Genomic DNA, 25,137 nt, shown 5'->3' with positions numbered 1-25,137 from the left:
ACAGTATTTTACTATGTGTTATTCCGCATGAAATTTTAGTTTTTACTTGGTGAATGAGCCGCAGCCTCATGTGAATGTATTTTCATGATTTAGAATTTAATACTAAGTTTTTATTGTTGCTCCAAACCTACCTTGTTATTTTTTCAGTGAGTGAATATTATTCATTAAGTCTTTGAAATTGCTCCACAAAATCCAGGTCTGTGAAATTCAAGTGTGTGAAATAGCTCCACGGTGCATGAAGGTAGCTGTGTGAAGTTAGCTCCACAATGCATGAAGCTAGCTGCACGAAGGTAGCTTCGTGAGAGTCATAGCTCTATGCCCCTCCGTGAAAATTAAATTTCCTAAATTTTTCTAACATGGTATCGGAGCGTGTTAAATATTGTTAATGTAAAAACAAGTGTTTTTACTAGCAGTAAGAATTGTTTTGAGGGCATATTATTTTTAGCATATTTACCAGCAGGTAGAAAGTTTCTTTTATGCTCAGAAATGGCAACATCAAGGACAAGCTTGACTAATCCTCAAATACCTCAGTTTTTGGAAATTTTATGATTATTGGCCTATTACAATGAAGGCCTTGTTTTCTTCTCAAGACATTGGGGATTTGGTGGAGAATGGTTTTTAAGAACTAGCAGATGCAACATCATACAATGCCTTATCTCAACAAGAAAGAGATTTGTTAAGGGACAACATGAAGAAGGATTCAAAAGCCCTGTTTTATATTTTTCAAGCAATTCATGAAAGTATTTTCCCAAGGGTTGCAACAGCAACAAAGTCCAAGAAAGCATGGGACACCCTCTAGACAGCCTACCAAGGCATTGAAAAAGTCAACACAGCAAAGCTGCAAATGTTGAGGAGAGAATTTAAAACACTTTGTATGAAAGAGTTTGAGAATATAGACTCGTTTTTTACACATCTAAGTGGGTTGATTACTCAAATCGGTTCTCATGGTGAGACACTTGAGGAACGAAGAATAGTTGAGAAAGTTTTGAGAAGTTTGCTAGTAAGGTTTGAGGCCATTGTTGTGGCCATAGAAGAGACAAAGGATCTCTCACAGTTCTCAGTGAATGAGGTTAATGCATCATTGATTTCTCATGAACATAGACTGAATAGAGCAGCAAGCTCCTAATTGGAGCATGCCTTGAAGACAGAAGTATCATTTGGTCAAGGTCGCGTAAGAGGAAGACCATATGCTAGAGGAAGAGGAAGAAGGCCACATAGAGGTGGAAGAAGCAGCCCTTCAAGCTCAAATGGGAGAGGCAACAATCAAAATCCAAGTTAAGACCCAAGCCAAAATCAAGCACAAGGTCAGAGGTATGATAAATCTCAAGTTCAATGTCATTACTGTAAGAAGTATGGTCATTACGCAAATGAATGTAGAAAGAAGCAATATGACATTAGTAACAAACCAAGTGAAAATTTCACAAGAGAAAATCATAACCATGATAGCATGTTTTTAGCTTGTAATGTAGCACAAGAAAAATAGAGTGATATATGGTACCTAGATTCAGGGTGTAGCAACCACATGTCAGGAAACATATAAATATTTTCTTATCTAGATGAAAGTGTGAAATATGAAGTGACATTAGGGACTGATAGCAAAGTATCTGTCATGGGAAAAGGAAAACTTAATATCCTAACAAAGAAAGTGATGAGTCTAGCCCACATATACACCTCCCACGAATATCAATGCGGGAATAAAGCGGCAGTTAATAATGAACAACAGATTTTTGATGTAAGTCGATTCGCCGGGGGTTGAATTTAATGATAGGGATTTGGTCCTTGGTATCTGCACAGGTGATTCATCCTTCTGCCTCCGGTTGTTTGACAACTGTCCTCCCTTGGAATTCTCGAGCCTACCTTGGTATCGGCAATCAAACCCTCACTCAAGTCATTTGCTTGTCCATTCTTTTGGTCTTGTGAGCTCTGTGTTCTTGGTGGTTTCTGGTGATTTCAATATGGATTTCTACTGTTGCGTCCTCTGGTTCAGGGTTTTGGCTTGAAAATCTCTCCTCTTCGTCCGGAAATGGCTGTGCCAACTCGGTAGGTTCAATTCTTTCCAGGTCCGTGCTAAGTTTTGACTATTCGTTGTGTATATGTGGCTCGCTGTTACATCTCTGCTTTCCTTCTCTTTCGTATGCGATCTTAATGCCTGTATCTTACTTAGTTGTTGTGGTCATTTGTTGGTTGGAGCTGCTTCAAGTGACAACCCTTTGGTTTTGAATCGGCCTTCCACGAATCTGGCAGAATCTGGTGCCAACCTTCCTCAGTTCCTCCGTCACTCACAGGGTAAGTTCGCTTGGTTCCATGTTATCAATATCTGCTCCTTTTCCCTCAGTCAACTAATGTTTCGGCTCCTTGTGAGCAGGGTGACCTGGTGGAATTGTTATGGTCGTGGCTTGCCTCCGTCAAGTAAAGAACTGAAACTTGTTTGCTTTTGCTAGGTTGCAGGCCCTCGTTTCTTTTCACTGTCAGTTGCTTATATCGTCTGTTTACTGGTTATTGCTGTAGGTATGGCTACTCAAGGGTTTCGGCACCTGGCAATTCGGTTGCTCCAGCTAGACACGGGTAGTGTCGTTCTCTGTTCTTTGGTTGCTTCCGTTCGGCCTTAGGCTAAGGTTGTTAGAGTCTGTATAATTATGATTTGTTGGGTCGCTGTCTGTACACTGTCTCACTGTAGGCTTACACAAGCATTTCTTTCCTGTCTGGTTATTGTAATGGGTCAAGGGTTCTAAACCCATATTGTGTCCAGTTCCCACTTTGTCATAAGCAATGGTTGGTATAATTGTAGAACGGGTCTTTTTGGTTTCGAACAAGATGTATATATATATATATATATATATATATATATATATATATATATATATATATATATATATATATATATATATATATATATATATATATATATATATATATATATATATATATATATATATATATATATATGTGAATGAACTCGAATTCTATTTTCTTGTCTGTATTAATTTAAATATGGAACTGTAAATGGTTGTTCACTGGCATACCTGGCAATGTTAAAACGTTGTTACTTGTTTGGGCTCGGCTGGTTCCACCTCCTTGACATTCAACTGTGTGTGTGGTCTCGGGGACTGTATGGTTGGTTTCCACAGCACGTTCCTTGGGTTTCTTTGCAACCTGTGTGCTTACGTTCAATTTCTAGAATCGTTGTGACTCCAATCACGTATGAGACCATATGCCTGTACGTATGCTACAAACAATCTGTACTGAACATAAAAACAAATGCAATCTCACATAAAAAAAATGTAAACGGCCTTTGGGACGTTGGTGAGGAAATGTGCACAAAAATTTCAATCCTTTATTTTTTATTTTCTCAGTAAATCGAACCCCACACTGTGTTCTGTTCCCTTTTTAAAACAACTCTTAGAAAACGGTTAGTTTTCCAACCACTGTTGGTTATGTCTGATTAGTTACATCAGTTTTGTTATAGAACTTTTCATTGTCATTCAGCATGATTACAATGGTAAAACTAACTGTTTAAAACATTGATCCTAACTAATTATAATTCCTACTGTTCCTAATTACTGTTCATTTATTTAACTTAGACAACTTAATGAAATAAAAGTAAGAGAAACAAACACATTATCCATTCAGCAAATTTACTCCTCCGTCCCCTTCAGAGACTAGACAACCTTCCTTTTAACTCGTCATGTCAGCCAGATGCTCCTGCATCAGGCTCCCGGGGTAAGAAAAAGTCATGGCTCCGTTCCATGAGCTCCTCCACAGAATAACCAGCCTTCTGTATCTGCGCCATGTCAAGCCATGAATTGTCCTCAATTGGACGGTTCTTCCACTTGACAAGGTATCATAGATACTCCTTCCTGCGAGTCTTATTGGCTACCTGTGTATCAAGAATCTTCTCGATCTCATGGGGCTGAACCGAAGTGTTGGGTCCCTATAATACTAGTGATTACCCCATTAATATTGTAGTTATACCCCTTATTTATATTGTTGTACCCCTATTACCCCCATATTATTATTTCTGTGCCCCATAGAATCCCTCTATTGTTATTTTTGTGGCTTTATATTATTATTGTTAGGTCGGCTGGATAATATTGTGACTCCTTAGACTCCTATATATAGAAAGGAGGTTTTTTCATTTGTATCATCCAAGAATTGTTCATTTATGTAATGTAAAGGAGGTTGCCCCCTCGAAGAGGCTGAATTCTAAGGCGTTGATATATCTTTTCTGTCTTTTATTGAGCTGGTTTCATAACATTTGGTATGAGAGCTTTGGATTCTAGGGTTTCGCTGCTCCAAACAGGTCATCGTGGCATTTTCGCTATAACTTTTTTCTGTGACGTTTCAGAAGTCGAAAAAAAAACCCATTTGAGAAGAATTGGCGCTAAACCTTGGGTCCGAATTTCAGAGCTTTTCGCGTGATAGTTTCGGAGATATGATCTGATGAAGTTGGTCTTTTTGCAGACTCCTAAATTACATTCAAAAAAGGTGACCTGGGGAAAATCGTCATAACTTTCTCTCTGAGGATCGGATTGAAATTTCATAAAAAGGTACAGAAAGAGGACAAACTATAGCTTCTTGTGGGTGTTTTTTAGATCCAAAGGTCGAAACAGTGACTCGTGGCACGTCATACAAGTTAGCTCTACTGAACTAGTCTATAATCAAGTCACTGTGGGAGATTTCGCATAACTCTTCCTTGGAGAATCCAATTTGGGTCAGACTTGTGGCATTGGAAAGAGGACAAAGAGAGCTACTACAGATCACAAGTTCAGAACTAGATGACTAGAAAGTACAGAGATACATCAGAGGCAATATCGAGCTCCTACAAAGTGAAAAAAGGTGTGTAGATTTTTTTAAATTTTTGCTTAAGCTTGGTTTGAAAATTTATTTTGAAGGAATTCAAAGGGCATAGTAGAGCATTATTATCGGTAACTGATGCCCTGAGGAAAGAAAATGCAAACACCTAGTAAGGAACCTGAAAGCTCTAGCATGACTCATGAAGAAGAGGAAGAAATGCTACATGATATATCAAAATTACAAGAACAAGTGCAACAAATGCTACGCTCACGAAAGTTAACAGATGCTAAGATAAATGGCGTGGAAGCTAAGATAAATGGCGTGGAAGCTAAGATGAATGGCATGGAAACTAAGATGGACAATTTGAAGATAGATTTGACCACAAATTTGAAGACAGGCATGGCAGATTTGAAGACAGATTTGACTAATTTTCTACAAGAAATACTTACTAATGGTGAAAAGGTAGTAAAGGAAACTCATGATGAGAACAAAAGAAATGTTAATCATGATTCCATAGATGCTAATGTTGGATCAAAGAATCACCACATTCCAAAAATCGATATGAGGAAGTTTGATGGCAAGGATCCCGCCACATGGATATTACAGATGGAGCAATTCTTCGATCTCAATAATGTGCAAAACACACAAAAGGTACGTATGGCAACTTTATATTTGGAACCAAATCAGTTTGTATGGTATCAATGGCTTTGTTCTCGTAAACAATTTATCACTTGGGCAATTTTTACGGAAGAATTGATAGCACATTATGAGGATACAAAAAGCAACACTTTTTTTAGCCAATTGATAAGTCTCAAACAAAAGGGTTCAATAATGGAGCACATTGAGGAGTTCCAAAAATTGAACATAAGGGTAAAAGATATTCCAGAGGAGCATAGGATTGATGTGTTCATAGGGTCTTTAAAGGATAATATCCAACATGATGTGCGCCTTTGGGAACCTGATTCATTAGAGAAGGCATTCAGGTTAGCAAGAAAAATGGAAAGCAAAATTATGGCAACTAGGAAGCATACCATTCACAACTATAAAGACGGAAGTGTTGTTGCCCATAGTCTTCCACAACCTACAAGGTTGACACCACAACAATTGGAAGAAAAAAGAGCAAAAGGGCTTTGTTACAATTGTGATAGCAAATACACAAAAGGTCATAAGTGTGCTGAGAAGAAATTATTCTACATAGATTGTGAAGAGGAAGAAGAAAAGGAGCAAGAAAAAGAAGAGAATATATTCCAGGAACAAAGCCTAGATGAAGAACAAATAAATCCGACCATATCTTGTAATGCATTGGCGGGAATTACCACTCCTCAAACCATCAAGATAGAAGGACAAATCAAGAAGAAAAAGGTAATAGTGTTGATTGATTCAGGAAGCACCCACAATTTTATTCATTGTAGGGTAGCAAAAGAATTGAATTGCTTCCTATATCCAGCACCAGAGTGTCAAGTGATGATTGCAAATGGAGGAACAATAAATTGTTCTGGAAAGTGCCATAATATCAAGCTATCCATGGGAGAATATGTATTGACTAGCCCAATGCTTTCCATTCCAATGGGAGGTGCTGATGTTGTACTAGGAGTCCAATGGCTACAATCCTTGGGTACAATAGCTTTTAATTTTCAAGAACTTTTCATGAAATTTTCTGTGGAAGGAAAGGAAGTTGAATTAAGGGGTATTGCAGGGAAACCAGGAAAGATAATCAGCTCTAATGGCATGACAAAGCTTCTAAAAAAGGAGCAAAGAGGTGTAATTGCACAATTATGTTCGCTAGATGTTTCCACATTGGAATCATCTATTTCTCCAGATCTCCAAAAAGTCCTGGACAATCATTCCAAGGTATTTGAGACTCCCAAAGGTCTCCCACCTATGCGTGATCATGATCATGCTATTCATCTGATTCCAGGAAGTGTTCCTCCAAACATCAGGCCGTACAGATATCCATATGTCCAAAAAAGTGAAATTGAACGTATGGTTGCAGAAATGCTAGAGGCTGGTATAATTCAACCGAGTCAAAGTTCTTTCTCAGCTCCAGTAGTATTGGTGCACAAGAAGGATGGATCATGGCGCATGTGTCCAGATTATAGGGAGCTCAACAAGCTCACTATTAAAGATAAGTTCCCCATTCCTGTCATTGATGAATTACTGGATGAATTGCATGGATCAATTTACTTCACCAAGTTGGATCTTCGTTCGGGATATCATCAAATCAGAATGAAGATTGAAGACATTCCGAAAACGGCATTTAGAACTCATGAGGGTCATTATGAATTTTTGGTCATGCCTTTTGGCCTTACCAATGCACCTTCAACATTTCAAGGTTTGATGAATTCAATTTTCAAACCATTCCTTAGAAAATTTGTGTTGGTATTTTTTGATGATATACTAATCTACAGCAAGTCTTGGAAGGATCATGTTGAACATGTTGACAAGGTGCTACAACTATTGGAGGAGAAACAATTATATGCAAAAAGATCCAAATGTTTCTTTGGAGTCCAGGAGGTGGAATATTTGGGTCATATTGTATCTCATGAAGGAGTTAAGGTAGACCCTAGCAAAATTAAAGCCATTAAGGAATGGAAAATCCCCACATCCATAAAGCATCTGCGAGGATTTCTTGGGTTGACAGGGTATTATCGCAAGTTTGTTAAGAATTATGGGAGAATAGCAGCACCTCTAACAACATTATTGAAGAAAGATTCATTTTCATGGACTCCGGAAGCAACAAAGGCCTTTAAACATCTTAAAGAGGCAATGTGCCAAGCACCGGTCTTAGCTACACCGGACTTCACAAAAACCTTTATTGTGGAATGTGATGCTTCAGGAAATGGAATTGGTGCTGTTCTAATGCAAGATGAAAGACCCATTGCTTTTGAAAGTCGTCCAATCAAGGGAAAGTTTTTAAGCAAAGCTATTTATGAGAAGGAAATGTTGGCAATACTCCATGCACTTAAGAAATGGCGACCCTACCTAATGGGAAGACACTTCAAGGTAAAAACGGATCATGATAGCCTTAAATACTTTTTAGAACAAAGATTATCCTCTGAAGAGCAACAAAAGTGGGTCACAAAGATGTTGGGTTATGACTTTGAAATCATCTACAAAAAAGGGAAGCAAAATGTGGTGGCAGATGCACTCTCAAGAAAGGATGAGGATATGGAAGCATTGTTGTGTGCCATTTCTATTATCCAACCAGATTGGATAAACGAAGCAAAGGAGGAATGGAAGAATGACGAAGAAGTGTGGGCACTTATTCGAAAGCTACAACAAGATTCCAGTACTTCTGATACATTTAGCTGGCAAAATGATTCGTTATGGTACAAAGATCGCTTATACCTCTGTAAGAATTCCCAGCTAAAACAAAAGATTCTTATGGAATTGCACACTTCTCCCTTAGGAGGGCACTCAGGATTTTTAAAAACTTACCACAGGGTTAAGAAGGAATTTTTTTGGGATGGCCTTAAATCAGATATTCAAAAGTTTGTGGCGGAATGTTTGGTTTGCCAACAAAATAAGTTGAAAAAATTAAGACACCGGGTCTATTACAACCTTTATCCATTCCAAGCCAACGTTGGGAGGAGGTTTCAATGGATTTTATCACAGGTTTACCCAAGTCTGAGGGAAAGAGTGTCATCATCGTGGTATTTGACAGACTTACCAAGTATGCAAACTTTTGTGCATTATCACATCCATTTAAAGCCAGTACAGTTTCTACTGCATTTATGGAAACAGTTCAAAAGCTACATGGAAACCCAAAGATTATTGTAAGTGACAGAGATCCCATTTTCACTGGAAATTTTTGGACAGAATTATTTTCTTGTCTGGGTACTCAGTTAGCTCATAGCTCATCTTATCATCCTCAATCTGATGGGCAAACTGAGATAGTAAACAAATGTTTGGAAGGATATCTTCATTGCTTTGTATCTGATAAACATACACAATGGGTCAAATGGTTGCCTCTGGCTGAATGGTGGTATAACACTTCCTTCCATACAGCAACAAAAATGACCCCATTTATGGCACTTTATGGGTACCAACCACCATCAATCACATCATATTTAAGAGAAAATTCTAAGGTTCAAGCAGTGGAACATCACATCGAACATCAACAACAAGTCCTCCAACTCTTAAAGGATAACCTCGTGTTGGCACAAAACAGAATGAAACAACAGGCAGATCAACATCGCAGTGAAAGAAGTTTTGATGTAGGTGATTGGGTATTCCTACGGCTACAACCATATAAGCAAATGTCCCTAAAGCAATCTAAGAAGGATAATAAATTATCACCAAAGTGTTATGGTCCGTACAAGGTGTTGGAAAAGATTGGTACTATGGCATACAAATTGGAGCTTCCTGCAGCTTCTTGATTGCACCCAGTTTTCCATGTTTCATGTTTAAAGAAGGTTATAGGCGACAAGCTCCCAGTTCAAACAATATTGCCAGAACTTGACGAGGAAGGAAAAATTATATTGGAACCAGAAGTAGTCACAGAAACAAGAACTCGACAGCTACGAAATCGATCAATTTCAGAGTATCTTATCAAGTGGAAGAACTTATCCACTGAAGATTTCACATGGGAGGATGAGAATTTTATGCAGAAGTATCCAGAACTACTCAAGCGTTGAGGACAACACTTTTTTGAAGGAGAGGGGCATGTTGGGTCCCTATAATACTAGTGATTACCCCATTAATATTGTAGTTATACCCCTTATTTATATTGTTGTACCCCTATTACCCCCATATTATTATTTCTGTGCCCCATAGAATCCCTCTATTGTTATTTTTGTGGCTTTATATTATTATTGTTAGGTCAGTTGGATTATATTGTGACTCCTTAGACTCCTATATATAGAAAGGAGGTTTTGTCATTTGTATCATCCAAGAATTGTTCATTTATGTAATGTAAAGGAGGTTGCCCCCTCGAAGAGGCTGAATTCTAAGGCGTTGATCTATCTTTTCTATCTTTTCTTGAGCTGGTTTCATAACACAAAGGCATGTGCCTCATCCAAGAACTGTCTCCAATTTGGGTGTCCCGTTCTGTCCGTACCACACTGTCTTCCTCTCAGTTGAAAGTATATGGAAACAGGTCTACCACATTGAAAATAGCTGATATGCCTATATCAGGTGGCAACTGAATTTCATAAGCATTGGCTAAGAACTTTCACAAAATTTTACAGGGACCAATCTTTTTGAATTTTAGCTTGTTATACGTGCCCTTAGGAAACCGTTCTTTGCGCAAGTGTGCAAGGACCTCATCACCTACATTAAATTGGACTTCCCGTCGCTTTAAATCTGCCTGTTGTTTGTATTTCTGCACGTTGTCCTGCAACTTTAACTTCACCCGTTCGTGTAGTTCACTCATCGCTTCAGCAAAATCTTCTCCATCAGCACTCCTCTGCTCCAACTTTCCCAAATCTCGCAGTTCATGTATCCCCCGAGGATGCATGCCGTACAGGATTTGAAATGGACTGTGTCCGGTGCTACGATTTGGCGAATCGTTATAAGCGAATTCTGCCTGAGCGAGAGCACGATCCCATAACCGTGAATTTTCCCCAGTCAAACTCCGTAACAAATTTCCCAAACTCCTGTTCACCACTTCTGTTTGTCCATCAGTCTGCGGATGGTATGCAGAACTGAAATTCAACTGTGTGTCCAACTTTTTCCATAGGGTGCGCCAAAAGTGTCCCGTGAATTTTACGTCCCTGTCAGAAATAATAGATCTGGGTAGGCTGTGTAATCTGACAATCTCTATGAAAAACAGGTGAGCTACATGAGTGGCATCACTAGTTTTTCGACAAGGGATGAAATGCGCCATTTTTGAAAATCTATCTACCACCACCATCACTGAGTCATATCCTCGCTGCGTTCTAGGCAGTCCTAAGACAAAGTCAATGCTGACTGAGTCCCATGGCCTACTTGGAACAGGTAGTGGGGTGTAAAGTCCAGTGTTTTGACTATGTCCCTTCGCTAGTTGGCATACTTTACACCTGTTCACATACCGTTGTACATCCCTGTGCATTCTGGGCCAGTAATAAAAGTGTCTGAGCTGCTCCAAAGTTTTGTCTATGCCGAAATGACCGGCTAGACCCCCGCTATGTTTCTCCCGTACAATATTTTCTCTCATCGAACAGTCCGGGATACATAACTGTCCTCCTCTAAACAATAATCCTTCCTGCAAGTTGTAGTCCAACCATGGACTTGTATTCCTCAGCACGGGATTCTGACAGGCTTCAAAGGCTTCCTTGAAGTCTGTGTCAGTCTGGTACAAATCTTTTAAGTGTTCGAATCCCATCACCTGTATTGTACTTTCCTGTAAGAGCAAAGCTCTTCTGCTCAATGCGTCTACCACCTTATTGGCTTGCCCACTGATGTGTTTTAGCACAAAGGTGAAACTCTGCAGATACTCTACCCATTTGGCATGCTTGTGGTTCAATTTATGCTGTTGCATTACATATTGTAGCGCTGAATTATCAGAAAATAACACAAACTCATTTCCCAGCAGGTAGTGTCTCCAATGCTTTAAAGCTTGGACAACAGCATAAAATTCCTTGTCATATGAGGAATATTTCTGCCTGCTCTCATTCAATTTCTCACTAAAGAATGCAACAGGTTTATCTTCCTGACTGAGCACAGTGCCAATGGCTGTCCCACTTGCATCACATCGAACTTGGAAAAGCTTATTAAAATCTGGTAGCCTTAGAATCGACCTCTCCGTAATCTTTCGCTTCAAGAGCTGGAAACTATTCTCTGTTGCCTTGGTCCAACAAAAAGGCTGGCTGGCCTTTTTTATGGTGTCTAGCATTGGCACGCAGATTTCACTAAAATTCCTTATAAACTTGTGGTAAAAACTCGCCAACCCGTGAAAGCTACGTACCTCAAATAAGCTCTTCGGTGATGGCCAATTGACGATCGCTGTGATCTTTTCTAGATCCATCTTCAATTCATTCTCTGCAATTACAAAGCCCAAGTAAACTAGTTCTTTCTGCAGGAAAGTACATTTCTTCAAGTTTATCAGCAGTTTGTTCTGCTGTAATTTCTCTAGCACTCTTCAAACATGTTGAAGGTGCTCTTCTTTCATTCTGCTGAAAATCAAAATATCATCAAGATATACTATCACAAACTTACCGATGAACTCTTTCAACATTTCATTCATCAACCTCATAAAAGTACTAGGAGCGTTACTCAAACCGAACGGCATGACCAGCCACTCGTACAACCCTTCATTGGTCTTGAAGGTTGTCTTCCACTCGTCTCCTTCTCTGATCCTGATCTGATGATAACCACTCTTCAAATCAATCTTCGTGAAATAAGCTGCCCCACTGAGACAATCCATCATATCGTCCATTCTGGGTAAGGGAAACCTGTATCGAATGGTGATTTTATTAATAGCCCGCGATTCCGTACACATCCGCCATTCTCCCCCCTTCCTATGCGCGAGTACTGTTGGTACTGCACAAGGGCTCAATCTTTCTCTGATCAGACCCTTGTCTAGAACCTCTTGTACCTGTTTGCGAATCTCTTCATTATATTTTGGGCTCATTTGATACGCTTCTTTATTTGGTAGGCTTGCTCCGGGTATGAAATCGATATGATCACTGATGCTCCTCTTGGGAGGCAACTTGTCCGGTAAGTCATCAACTACAATGTCCTTGAATTCCTCTAACATCTTCTGAATCTCTGCAGGCAATTCAGACATTTCTGTGTGCAGCAACACAGCCTCAGTTCTCCTCACGACCGCATAATTCACTTCGTTCTCCTCAATCTATTTAATAAACTTTTTTCCACCTACTAATAATGCTTTTGTTCCACTTGCTTCTACTGTGTCCTCTTCTTTGATGGGTACAAGCGTATTCTTGACTCCATCTTTCACAAATTTGTAAAAATTTGTCTTCCCATCGTGTACCACTGTCTGATCATACTGCCATGGTCTCCCCAACAGTATGTGGCACACGTCCATTGGCATGATATCGCAGACAACCTTGTCCTTGTACCTGCCAATGTGAAATTCAATCTCGCACTGTTCATCAACTAACAGCTGGTGGCCTTTCTGCGGCCACGACACCTTGTAAGGTGTGGGATGCTTAAGTCGCCTCAATCCCAGCTTATCCACCATCTCAGTGGCAACCAAATTATCTGTACTCCCGCTATCTATGATCAATTTACAACACTTTCCATGTGATTTCCAAACTGTCCGGAACGGTGCCTTCCGTTGGGTCTGCTCAGCCATCTCCTTGACTGGCTTCAACAATAATTTATTTAGAACCAAAGCCTCTCCTGTTTCTGCCACATTTTCCACCTCCTGGGGTGGTGCCTCAGCTTCCTCAGGCTGTGCAACAAATGTTCCCCTCTGGCCAGCTTGCTCTGCTTCCGGGCATTCGAAGGATTTGTGCCCCCATTTGTGGCACTTGTAGCACTGGACGTTAGCTCCCCTTCCTCGGCCATTCCCTCTTCCTCACTGATATGGCCGACCTCCTCTCGTGCTATCTCCCTTCTCTGCTGTTCCTGAAGCCCTGGAGCTACTGCCTTCTTCGTTGTTATTGGCAGTTCTCCCTCTGCCGTAGGACTGTCCTCGTCCTCTGCCATTTCCTCGTCCCCTCCTATTATTCTACTTTCTATTAATCTTTTCTTCAGCCTTTACAACACTTTGAAAGGCTTCTTCTATGTTCCGCGGGGAAAGAATACTGATCTCATCCAGTATTTCCAGCCTCAAACCGTTCACGTATCTCGCTGTCTTCTCTGGAGTATCATCAGTATAACCAGCCCTTAGGTTTACACGATAAAATTCTTCTGTGTATTCCTTTATGGTCATACCTTTTTGTCTTAAATTTTGTACCCGTCGATAAAGCTCAACCTAATAATCTTTAGGCAGAAATTTGCCTTTCAGCTTTGCCGCCATCCTCGGCCACTTCCTTATCGGTAGCTTATTCTTTCTCCTTTTGTCTGCCTGGACACTATCCCACCATAAAGCGGCGTGTCCCTTCAATTTGGTTGCAGCGAATCTGACTCTTTTGTCCTCACTGATCTCTTCATTCTCAAAATACTTATCCAACTCGCTTATCTAGTCCAGCAGAACATCTGCGGACAAACTGCCATCATAGTTAGGAATCTTCGGTTTGGGTTTGCTGCTAGCTAGCAGCACTGACCTCAACAATTTCATCTCTGGGGCTTCTTCATCTGATCCATCTGTAGTGGTCACTGCCTCCTCCTCACTATCATCCCCAAGTTCTGGGTCTCTTCTCCTTCCTACCTCCACTGCTTCTAAGCGAGTGATAAAGGTCCTTATTTCTTCCCTTAAACCCTCATCTGCTGCTCTGCACACACCTCTTCCACGTCCTCGTCTCTGAACCTCCATATCTCGATTCTTTCAACTTCCTACTCTGATACCACTTGATGAGTCCAGCCCGCGTATACACCTCCCACGAATATCAATGCGATAATAAAGCGGCAGTTAATAATGAACAACAGATTTTTGATGTAAGTCAATTCGCCGGCGGTTGAATTTAATGATAGGGATTTGGTCCTTGGTACCCGCACAGGTGATTGGTCCTTCTACCTCCAGTTGTTTGACAACTGTCCTCCCTTGGAATTCTTGAGCCTGCCTTGGTATGGGCGATCAAACCCTCACTCAAGTCATTCACTTGTCCATTCTTTTGGTCCTGTGAGCTCTGCGTTCTTGGCGGTTTCTGGTGATTTCGATATGGAGTTCTGTTGTTGCGTCCTCTGGTTCAGGGTTTTGGCCTGAAAATCTCTCCTCTTCGTCCGACAATGGCTGTGCCAACTCGGTAGGTTCAATTCTTGCCCGGTCCATGTTAAGTTTTGACTGTTCGTTGTGTATCTGTGGCTTTCTGTTACGTCTCTGCGTCCCTTCTCTTTGGTATGCAATTTTAATGCCTGTATCTTCCTCAGTTGTTGTGGTCGTTTGCTGGTTGGAGCTGCTTCAGGTGACAACCCTCTGGTTTTGAATCGACCTTCCACGAATCTGGCAGAATCTAGTGCCAACCTTCTTCGGTTCCTCCGTCACTCACAGGGTAAGTTCGGTTGGTTCCATGTTATCAATATCTGCTTCTTTTCCCTCAGTCAACTAATGGTTTGGCTCCTTGTGAGCAGGGTGACCTGGTGGAATTGTTATGGTCGCGGCTTGCCTCCATCAGGTAAAGAACTGAAACTTGTTTGCTTTTGCTAGGTTGCAGGCCCTCGTTTCTTTTCACTGTCAGTTGCTTATATCGTCTGTTAACTGGTTGTTGCTGTAGGTATGGCTGCTCAAGGGTTTCGGCGCCTGGAAATTCGGTTGCTCCGGCTAGACACGGGTAGTGCCGTTCTTTGTTCTTTAGTTGCTTCCGTTCGGCTTTAGGTTGAGGTTGTTAGAGTCTGTATAATTGTGATTTGTTGGGTCGTTGTCTGTACGTCGTTTCACTATAGGCTTACATAGGCATTTCTTTCCTGTCTGGTTATTGTAATGGGTCGAGGGTTCTAAACCCGTACTGTGTCCAGTTCCTGCTTTGTCGTAGGCATGGTTGGTATAATTGTAGAACAGGTCTTTTTGGTTTCGAACAAGATGTATATATATATATGAATGAACTCGAATTCTATTTTCTTGTCTGTATTAATTTAAATATGGAACTGTAAATGGTTTTTCATTGGCATACCTGGCAATGTTAAAACGTTGTTACTTGTCTGGGCTCGACTGGTTCCACCTCCTTGACGTACAACTGTGTGTGTGGTTTTGGGGTCTGTATGGTTGGTTTCCACAGCACGTTCCTTGGGTTTCTTTGCAACCTGTGTGCTTACGTTCAATTTCTAGAATCGTTGTGACTCCAATCACGTATGAGACCATATGCCTGTACGTATGCTACAAAAAATTTCTACAGAACATAAAAACAAATGCAATCTCACATAAAAAAATGTAAACGGCCTTTGGGACGTTGGTGAGGAAATGTGCACAGAAATTTCAATCCTTTATTTTTTCTTTTCTCCGTAAATCGAACCCCACACTGTGTTCTGTTCCCCTTTTAAAACAACTGTTATAAAATGGTTAGTTTTCCAACCGCTGTTGGTTATGTCTGATTAGTTACATTAGTTTTGTTACAGAACTTTTCATTGTCGTTCAGCATGATTACAAAGGTAAAACTAACTGTTTAAAACATTGATCCTAACTAATTATAATTTCCTACTGTTCCTAATTATTGTTCATTTATTTAACTTAGACAGTTTAATGAAATAAAAGTAATTGAAACAAACACATTATCTATTCAAAAAATTTACTCCTCCATCCCCTCCAGAGACTAGACAACCTTCCTTTTAACTCGTCATGTCAGCTAGATGCTCCTGCATTAGAAAGGGGAGAAGAAATACATATCAGATGTTTATTTTGTCCCCGGTCTGAAATATAATCTCATGAGCATTGGACACCTCATACAGAAAGGCTAGAATGTCTTCTTCAAAAATGATGTGTGCACAATTTTGGATAGGCCTCCAAGTAGACAGCTAATTGCAAAGGTTCAGATGACAAACAATAGAATATTTCCACTAAAAATAATATCATATTTGCAGAAAGAACATGTACAAGCACAACTATCTATGAACGCACAAGAAGATGGAAGAAAAGAAGCAGTTGTCACACAAGTAAACTTTCAAGCAGAGGTAAAAGACGAAAACTAGTTATGGCACTTGAGATTTGGACATCTCAACTTTGGAGTTTTGAATTTGCTACATAGGAAGGACATGGTGAAGGGTTTACCACTCATAGAAAAAACAGACAGCATATGTGAAGGATGTATCTCGGGCAAGCAACATAGAGAGACATTTCCAGTAAGAAAGTCAGTGAGGGAAAAGGCACCTTTGGAGATTTTCCACTCAGATTTATGTGGACCAATGTGGACACCACCAATTGGTGGTAGCCACTATGTATTGACCTTCATATATGACTACACAAGGAAGACATGGGTCTATCTTCTAAAATAGAAAAGTGAAGTGTTTGAGTGCTTTCGCCAATACAAGGCTCTTTTTGAAAAGAAAAGTGGATACTACATCAAAGTCCTTAGGATTGACAGTGGTGGAGAATACATCTCAAATGATTTCCTTCGTTTTTGTAGGGAGCATGGAATTCACAAGAAATTTACAACAAGATATACACCGCAGAAAAATGGTGTGGCAGAAAGAAAGAATAGGACCATTATGGAAATGGCAAGGAGTATGTTGAAGGCAAAGCATTTGCCAAATGACTATTGGGCTGAAGCTGTCGCTTGTGCAGCATATATCTTGAATAGATGTCTAACCAAAAGTGTCCAGAACATTTTTCTTGAAGAGGCATGGAGTGGAAGAAAGCAAAATGTCACTCACATGAGAGTTTTTGGATGTGTGGCATATGCATATGTCCCAGATGAGTTAAGGAAGAAGTTGGACAGCGAGGGGAGAAATGTATATTTGTTGGATACAGTGATGAATCCAAGGCATACAAGCTCTACAATCCATCAACCGAGAAGGTCATAATCAACTGAGATGTGCAGTTGATAGAAGAGGAAGCATGGGATGGAATTTTAGATAAGACTGTCAATGTTAAAGCATGTATACCACATGAGGACAGAGAGGAATTAACAACAGCAAGTAATTCCTCAATAGTGACTCCCTTTACTCCTATTGAAGTGCAGCAAAGTAGGCAGCAAGCAACGTCATCAACAAATAATAGGATAGTTTTGTGCAGCCAAGCAAGTTTTTCTCCAAGCACACCGCGAAGCGCGACACCAAGTGGCATGTCAAGACCATCTTCAACAAGCACAAGAAGACAAAAAATCAGAAATTTAAATGAAATTTATGAGCAAGATGAAGTTGATAGTAGCGCTGGTATGAATTCCTTATTTGCATTATTTTGTCATGTAGATGACCTAATCCACTTTGAAGATGCAGTCAAAGAAGAAAAATGGATTGGGGCAATGGAGAAAGAAATAGAAGCAATAGAAAGAAATGACACATGGGAGTTAGTGAGCCTTCCGAAAAGAAAACATGTTATTGGAGTGAAGTGGGTCTAGAAGACCAAGAGCAACATTGAGGGAAAGATTGAAAGGCATAAAGCAAGCCTAGTTGTCAAAGGATACAAGCAACATAATGGAAGAGATTACGCAGAGATGTTCGTGCCAGTCACGTAGATGGAGATAGTGCGCGCATTTGATGCGATTGTCGCGCAACACAAATGGAGAGTATATCAAATGGACGTAAAATCAACGTTCTTTAATGAAGTGTTGAAAGAGGAAGTGTATGTCGTACAACCGTCTAGTTATGAGATTGAAGGCCAAGAAGACAAAGTATATCGGTTGAAGAAAGCTCTTTATGGGTTGAAGCAAGCACCGCGTGCATGGTACAACATGATAGATGCTTACTTGTTGGACAATGGTTTCAACAAATGTGACGGTGAGCCTACTCTCTACATCAAAGAGAGCGAAGGTAAGATTCTCATTGTTGTCTTATATGTAGATGATTTGATTTTTACAGGCAGTGAATCCCCTCATCGCTGATTTCAAACAAGTCATAAAGAGTGAATTTGAAATGACTGACTTGGGATTGTTAAGATATTTTTTGGGCATATAAGTGAAGCAAACAAAAAATGGCTTTTTTATCTCTTAAGCAAAGTATGTGGTAGAAATTTTGGAGAGGTTTAAAATGTAGAACAACAAATCCGCACCAACTCCAACTATCATAGGGTAGAAGTTGAGCAAAGAAGATTGTAGCAGCAATGTCAATCCAACATTATACAAAAGCATGATAGTCATCTTGATTTATTTGACCGCCACTAGGCCGGATATAATTTATTTAGTAAGTTTGGTGTCAAGCTTCATGGAGACACCCAAGGAGACACATTGGCAAGCAGCGAAAAGGATTCTGAGGTATTTCAATGGGACAAAACAATATGGCATTTTGTACACAGCAAGAAGTGATTTCAGGCTGGTTGGTTACACTGACAGTGATTGGGCAGGCAATGTGAATAACAGAAAAAACACGTTAGGATATGTTTTTCATTTGGGTTCGGGAGCCATTTCATGGGCCTCCAAGAAGCAGCTAATAGTGTCACTGTCAATAGTAGAAGCTGAATATATCGCAGCAACAATAAGAGCGTGTGAGGCAGTTTGGATGAGAAGGATGTTGAGGGATCTTCATCATGACCAAGAGGGCGCGACAACTATTTTCTGCGACAACACCTAAGCAATTGCATTGTCAAAGAATTTCGTCTTCCACAAGAGGACCATGCATATTGATGCTAAATATCATTTTATTAGAGAGTTGATTAACAATGATGAATTTGTGTTGCAACATTGCAGGTCACAGGAACAATTTGCTGACATCTTCACAAAGCCATTGGCATGTGAAAGTTTTGTTTATCTCAGAAACTATTTGGGAATTGTCAATGGCGGTGATTGTGATTAAGGGGGAGTGTTGGAAATAATAATCCCAACCACCGCAATAAACATCCTAACAGCATCCATACTTGTCAAACGTATTTTTGCACGTTGCGTCTCTGTTTGAAGATGGAAGGACTGAAGCCAGGAATGAACCATTTTGAAACGCAGCAAGGAATTTAAATCAGTTAATGTACTTTTGGTAAATAGATATGGGCAAGCATTCATTCAGCGACTATTGCCTACACTCTAGAAACACCTACGCGATTCTAATCACACTCAACAACATCATATTAATTATTTTTGATCTGTCATGAATTAAATGTAAAATTGTATGTTGAGTTAGATATGAATGTAAAATTCATTTTGATGGGCCAGAGAGTAAGAGAGAACATCATATTAATTATCTTTGGTCTATCATGAATTAAATGTAAAATTGTATGTTGAGTTAAATATGAATGTAAAATTCATTTTGATGGGTTAGAGAGTAAGAGAGTTGGAGAGAAAGAGAGCGCAAGTCTCTGAGGAGAAAATGGTGGAGCAAATTTTGGTGGGAAGGTGAAAACAACAATTACAGTATTTTACTATGTGTTATTCCGCGTGAAATTTTAGTTTTTACTTGGTGAATGAGCTGCAACCTCATGTGAATGTATTTTCATATTTTAGAATTTAATACTAAGTTTTTGTTGTGTTGCTCCAAACCTACTTTGTTATTTTTGATGTGAGTGAATATTATTCATTAAGTGTCTGAAATAGCTACCCAAACCACTCCGTGGTGCGCGCGAAACCACATAAAGGTAACTACCCGAAACCACTCCGCGGTGAGCGAAGCTAGCTACGCGAAAGTAGCTTCGTCACAGTCATAGCTCTCTGCCACTCTGCAAAAATTAAATTTCCTAAATTTTTCTAACACAACTAGGCATGATCATGTGATCATGTCTTATCTCACAACGGTTACGTATGGTATAATTACTACAAGGCATTATCATGTCTGTCTCACAACTCTAACGGAATAGAATATCCAACCTACATACACAACAACCTAAATTCGCTAAAACAATTCCTTTCCAAAACTACATTTTACACTAGTTACAAAAAATGCTAATTACTAAAGATCCTACCCTCCGCATTCGTGGCCGAATATGTGAAGAAATAGATCTTGATGTGATATCGTCCAATATGTGATATCAGTATGGCAAAGAGAAGAGTGGGTAGTTCTGATTCGGACCTCCATTGCCTGAGGAGGATCCACTTGCACCTCTTCTATGACGAAAGGCTGCTTTGGTCCCCATGCTACAGCAGCTCTCCATTCACAAAAGTGCACCTCTTCTATGACGAAAGGCTGCTTTGGTCCCCATGCTACAGCAGCTGTCCATTCACAAAATGAAATGAGATAAACCAAAACCACTAAATTGAATCTATCTTTAATCAAACACAGCTGCAATACTAGTTACAGAATGAAAGGCTGAAAACACAAACCATACTTTGCAGGTAATGACTTTTCCATCCATTGCAACGGTGATCCATCAACTGATTTTTTCTGGTTCAGCAGCAAGCAAGGCAATCCTGAGATCTATGAGAACCCATTAATAATAATGCTGGCACATTCTGCTAGTGGTTGGCGAATAACTCTGATAGGTATACGGATTCGTGTTCTCCTGCCACCACTATTTTCGTGTTCTCCTCCCACCAATATCCATTACCCACTGTAATTGTCATAGTCATACGGATGGGTATAAGTCACTGAACACCATAGTCACCAAATTCGCCCTAATCGGGCCAAAAAATACCAAAATTCCCCAGTTACATAGGAATACCGTATTATTCGTTGGAATTAGATTAGCTTTTCAGATATCCTAGCACATCCAAATGAATAGTTTATGAATAATCCATTGTCATTGTCATAAGTCACTCACCAGTATAGTTAGCAAATTGGCTTGAATAGCTTTAAAAATTACAAAAATTTCTCAGTTTTATATCATTTGAGCAGGTTTAATGGTCAAGAGCATGTATTTCCTCCTAAAAAGTCATAGGTTGAGGAATTAGATTTGCTTTTCAGGATATCCTAGCACATCCAAATGAATAGTTTATGAATAATCCATTGTCATTGTCATGGTCATAAGTCAACATAAGTCACTCACCAGTATAGTTAGCAAATTGGCTTGAATAGCGCCAAAAATTACAAAAATTCCTCAGTTTTATACCATTTGAGCAGGCCTAATGGTTAAGAGCATGTATTTCCTCCTAAAAGGTCATAGGTTCAAAACCCAAGGGGAATAGACTAGAGTGTGTATGCCTTAGTAAACTTAGCAGCTTAGCGGTCAAATAGCTGCAGGTGGCTGTGACCTTAAAATTGGATAATAATAATGAATACTTTACCCTACTAACACAACCACATTTATATATCAACATGCATTATTTCCACTTCTAAAAATGACACCTATCTAAATATATCAACCATATTTATTTGATGTAAATAATTTTATACATATATTTTATTATTATATTAATATCATAATGAAATATTAATAATATATTAAATATGAAATATTAATATATTAATGATGTATTAAGTAAGTATTGTACTGATAAAATAATTATTAATAAATTAGTGTTTTAATTAATATTTCATTAATTATTTATAGGCTCATAGGTGTTCTTCTTTTTGGAATTAGCCACTTTAATCATTTTCTTAATTAATCTTTTTTATCAGCCTAGTCGTCACTATGTCAATAAATGAAATTGAAAGTGATAACTTCTTTGCATATCTAAATCAACTGTTTAAACCCTATTTAAATTAATTTTTTACCAAATAGTCATTAAAAAATTACTGTACCTCTTACTTCTTTCCAGGTATGTAGGATTAAGAAAAAATGAAATTAAAAAATTACTGTGAAACACGCCTCTTTGAAAGCTCCTTTGAAAGTGATATCTCTTTGCATTCTGAAACGGAATAAGGACTCGTTTTCATCCATTACAGTTGAAGCATTTATGCCCGACAATCATCCATAACCATGACAATGAGGTCCATTACAGTTGAAGCATTTATGCCCGACAATCATCCATAACCATGACAATGAGGACTGGAGGCATCGATGGATGAAACGGTTCTTTAATTCAGTTAAGTACCGTCGAAATATGAAACGTTCTTCTGGAATAATGCTCCCTGTCTGCAGGGAAGGATGTGGGTTCGATTTTTGTATCGTACCCAAAAATAAAATCCATGGCTCTGTTTCCCACTGTTTTGTTCCGTCTGGACATCCTGTCGTCTGCGTTGTTTCCACTGATATTGGGGCGGTTCGGCCGTGTCGCCATGAGGTACCTGTCATCCATATATTCATTGCGTTTTCTTTGGTTTTGGTTTTTGTTTCCGCATTAAAAACTCATGTTGATGGCCGACACTCCCTCAAATTCTTTCGGCTCTGCGGAAAGTCCAGAGCGTCGAAGTGACGATTTAGATTCAAGAATATTTTGGAAATGCGATCAATAAAAGCGAAGTTAACTGTTTGATTTCACTGTGCTTCTTCAAATTTATGAAGTATTTCAAAATTTGCAAACTTTTCAGTAAGTCAAGTTCAACGCAACAAATTCAGCATACTCGTTAAATATTTTTATTTAACTGATATTGATATTTATTAATATCGTAGTCTAATCAGATTTCTTGTTTTTGGGTGAAAGCTTCCGCCACAGGAAGGGCAAAACATGGGATCACTAGCGAATTGTCCGATGAAACAGTTGCAGGCATGACACCAGTAGGCAGACATGCTTCTATCACTCATCTCAGAAAATTCCTAAAACCTTCAAAACGGCCTACCACGGCTGTTAATCAGACCCATGAAAAATGCCCATAGCAGAAGGATGTTGGAAATGGCAGTTGCGGAACAGAAATCAATGGATGTAATGGTAGAAGCAGTAATGGAAATAGCGGAGAACATGGTGGGAGAATGTAGCCTTAAAGTCCAGAATTTCGAGTTACGGAGAGTTTGGTATTTCCAGTTGCAGACGAAAGAATCGTCCATATATTCATTGCGTTTGCTTTGGTTTTGGTTTTTGTTTCCGCATTAAAAACTCATGTTGATGGCGGACACTCCCTCAAATTCTTTCGGCTTTGCAGAAAGTCCAGAGCGTCGAAGTGACGATTTAGATTCAAGAATATTTTTGAAAGCGATCAATGAAAGCGAAGTTAACTGTTTGATTTCACTATGCTTATTCAAATTTATGAAGAATTTCAAAATTTGCAATTTTCAGCAAGTCAAGTTCAACGCAACAAATTCAGCATACTCGTTAAATATTTTTATTTAACTGATATTAATATTTATTAATATCGTAGTCTAATCAGATTGTTTGTTCTTTTTGAAAATTCTAGTTATCTTTTAAGAAATCCGGTAAAATTGAATTATAATAATTTTTAACAACACTTATATACCTACAGTCGTATTCGATGTTAAGCTAAACCATTGGTTGCGTATCTCAGTCAGTCCGGGCTCTAACCTGGACAAAAAGGGTGAATAATGTGGCTGAGGGAAAGTATTGATTTAAAATATTCAACTCCAATAACTTTGTGGCTCACTAGGATGGAAGAGAATCCCAAAGGTTTGATTTGAGATATTCAATTCCAGCGATAATTGCTAAAAATTTAATGGTAACGATGTTATTCACTTTGATAGCAGAAAGAGTGGTTATCATTTTCCAAATTAATCAATTAGTGTTAGTGAAATATTTGCAAACATATTTTACATTAACTAAGGTTTATATAAATTAATTATTATATTATTTTTTTTTAATTATTTTTTTTCACAAAAGGATTATCAATTTAAAATTTAAAAAGATAAAGTATCTACTCTTGTAAAAAAAATTAATATTTATAAATGAGGAAATCATATATATATATATTTAATATATGACTTTATTGGGTTTAGAAGCTTATTTTATAGTTGATTACGAGGGGATGTGTAAGTTTGTCTATCTATCCTCTTTAAAATAAAAATAGAAACTAAAATTAATGTCTACTATAATTAAAAAAAAATGAATATGATGTGAAGTAATTAGAAGTAAAAAGAATGTGTGAATTGGACGGTATGTGTAAGTTTGTCTCTCTCATTTAAAATAAAAAATAACGAATAAAAATTATTTTCTAAATAGAAAAATCAAGTCCGCTAGAAAATAATGTCAGCGATAATTAAAAAAATGAATATGTTGTAAAGTAATTAGAAGTAAAAAAGAATGTGTGAATTGGATGTTTAAATTTTATACTCTTCAAAAATATTTGAACAAGAGATTTAAATAAACTATTTGAAGATTTATGTTAATTAGTTTATGTCCATATCAACTTCATATATATATATACATGGAAAAAAATAAAATCTTTATGGTTAAAAATTTTATTTGGTCTTATATATACTCTATTTAACAAAAATACAATTTAAACAATGAAAAATAACATATTGTATTTTACATTTTAAAAAAGTTTCTCCCTTAAATCATACTTAAATAGATATTTTTTTTACCTGAAAAAATTGTGCCCACAACAGCCCTCAAACATACAACCCTACTTAACCATAAAACTATTTAAAATAACCTCTTCCAATAGCCAATAAATAATAATAGATGAGATATAAAAATATAATGGAATGTTGTTCATATCTATTTTGTTTTAATTATCTCTCTAGGTAAATATGTGTATTTTTAAACATGTAAATTTTAGGATTTTTATTTTATGGGTAAATATGTCTATTTCTAAATATATAAATTTTAGGATTTTTATTTTATAAATAAAAAAATGTGGATGAATAAAATTTAATAAAAAATTATTTTTGGTCATTTCTATTTAAAAAAATATCAAATTAAAATTTAGTTTTAATTTTGATAACTAATCATTAATGATAACTAATATTTTTATGTTATATTGCATTGTAATTTATGAAATGTTGCAATGAAACATTGA

At 38.3% G+C, this 25,137-nt stretch overlaps 1 pseudogene; it reads right to left on the bottom strand.

Moving 5' to 3' along the window:
• Positions 1 to 20,704, bottom strand: part of LOC149226037 (alcohol dehydrogenase-like 3) — a 33,759-nt pseudogene extending 13,055 nt beyond the window's left edge.
• Positions 20,705 to 25,137: the final 4,433 nt, after the last annotated feature.

This window comes from Pinus tabuliformis, chromosome J, assembly GCF_031772625.1.
Source record: "Pinus tabuliformis cultivar Carrire ecotype Pingquan chromosome J, CPIR1, whole genome shotgun sequence".
In the NCBI taxonomy this organism is placed as follows: Eukaryota; Viridiplantae; Streptophyta; class Pinopsida; order Pinales; family Pinaceae; genus Pinus; species Pinus tabuliformis.
The sequence above is the reverse complement of the archived record's forward strand: the minus strand, read 5'-3'. Positions and strand labels throughout refer to the sequence as shown.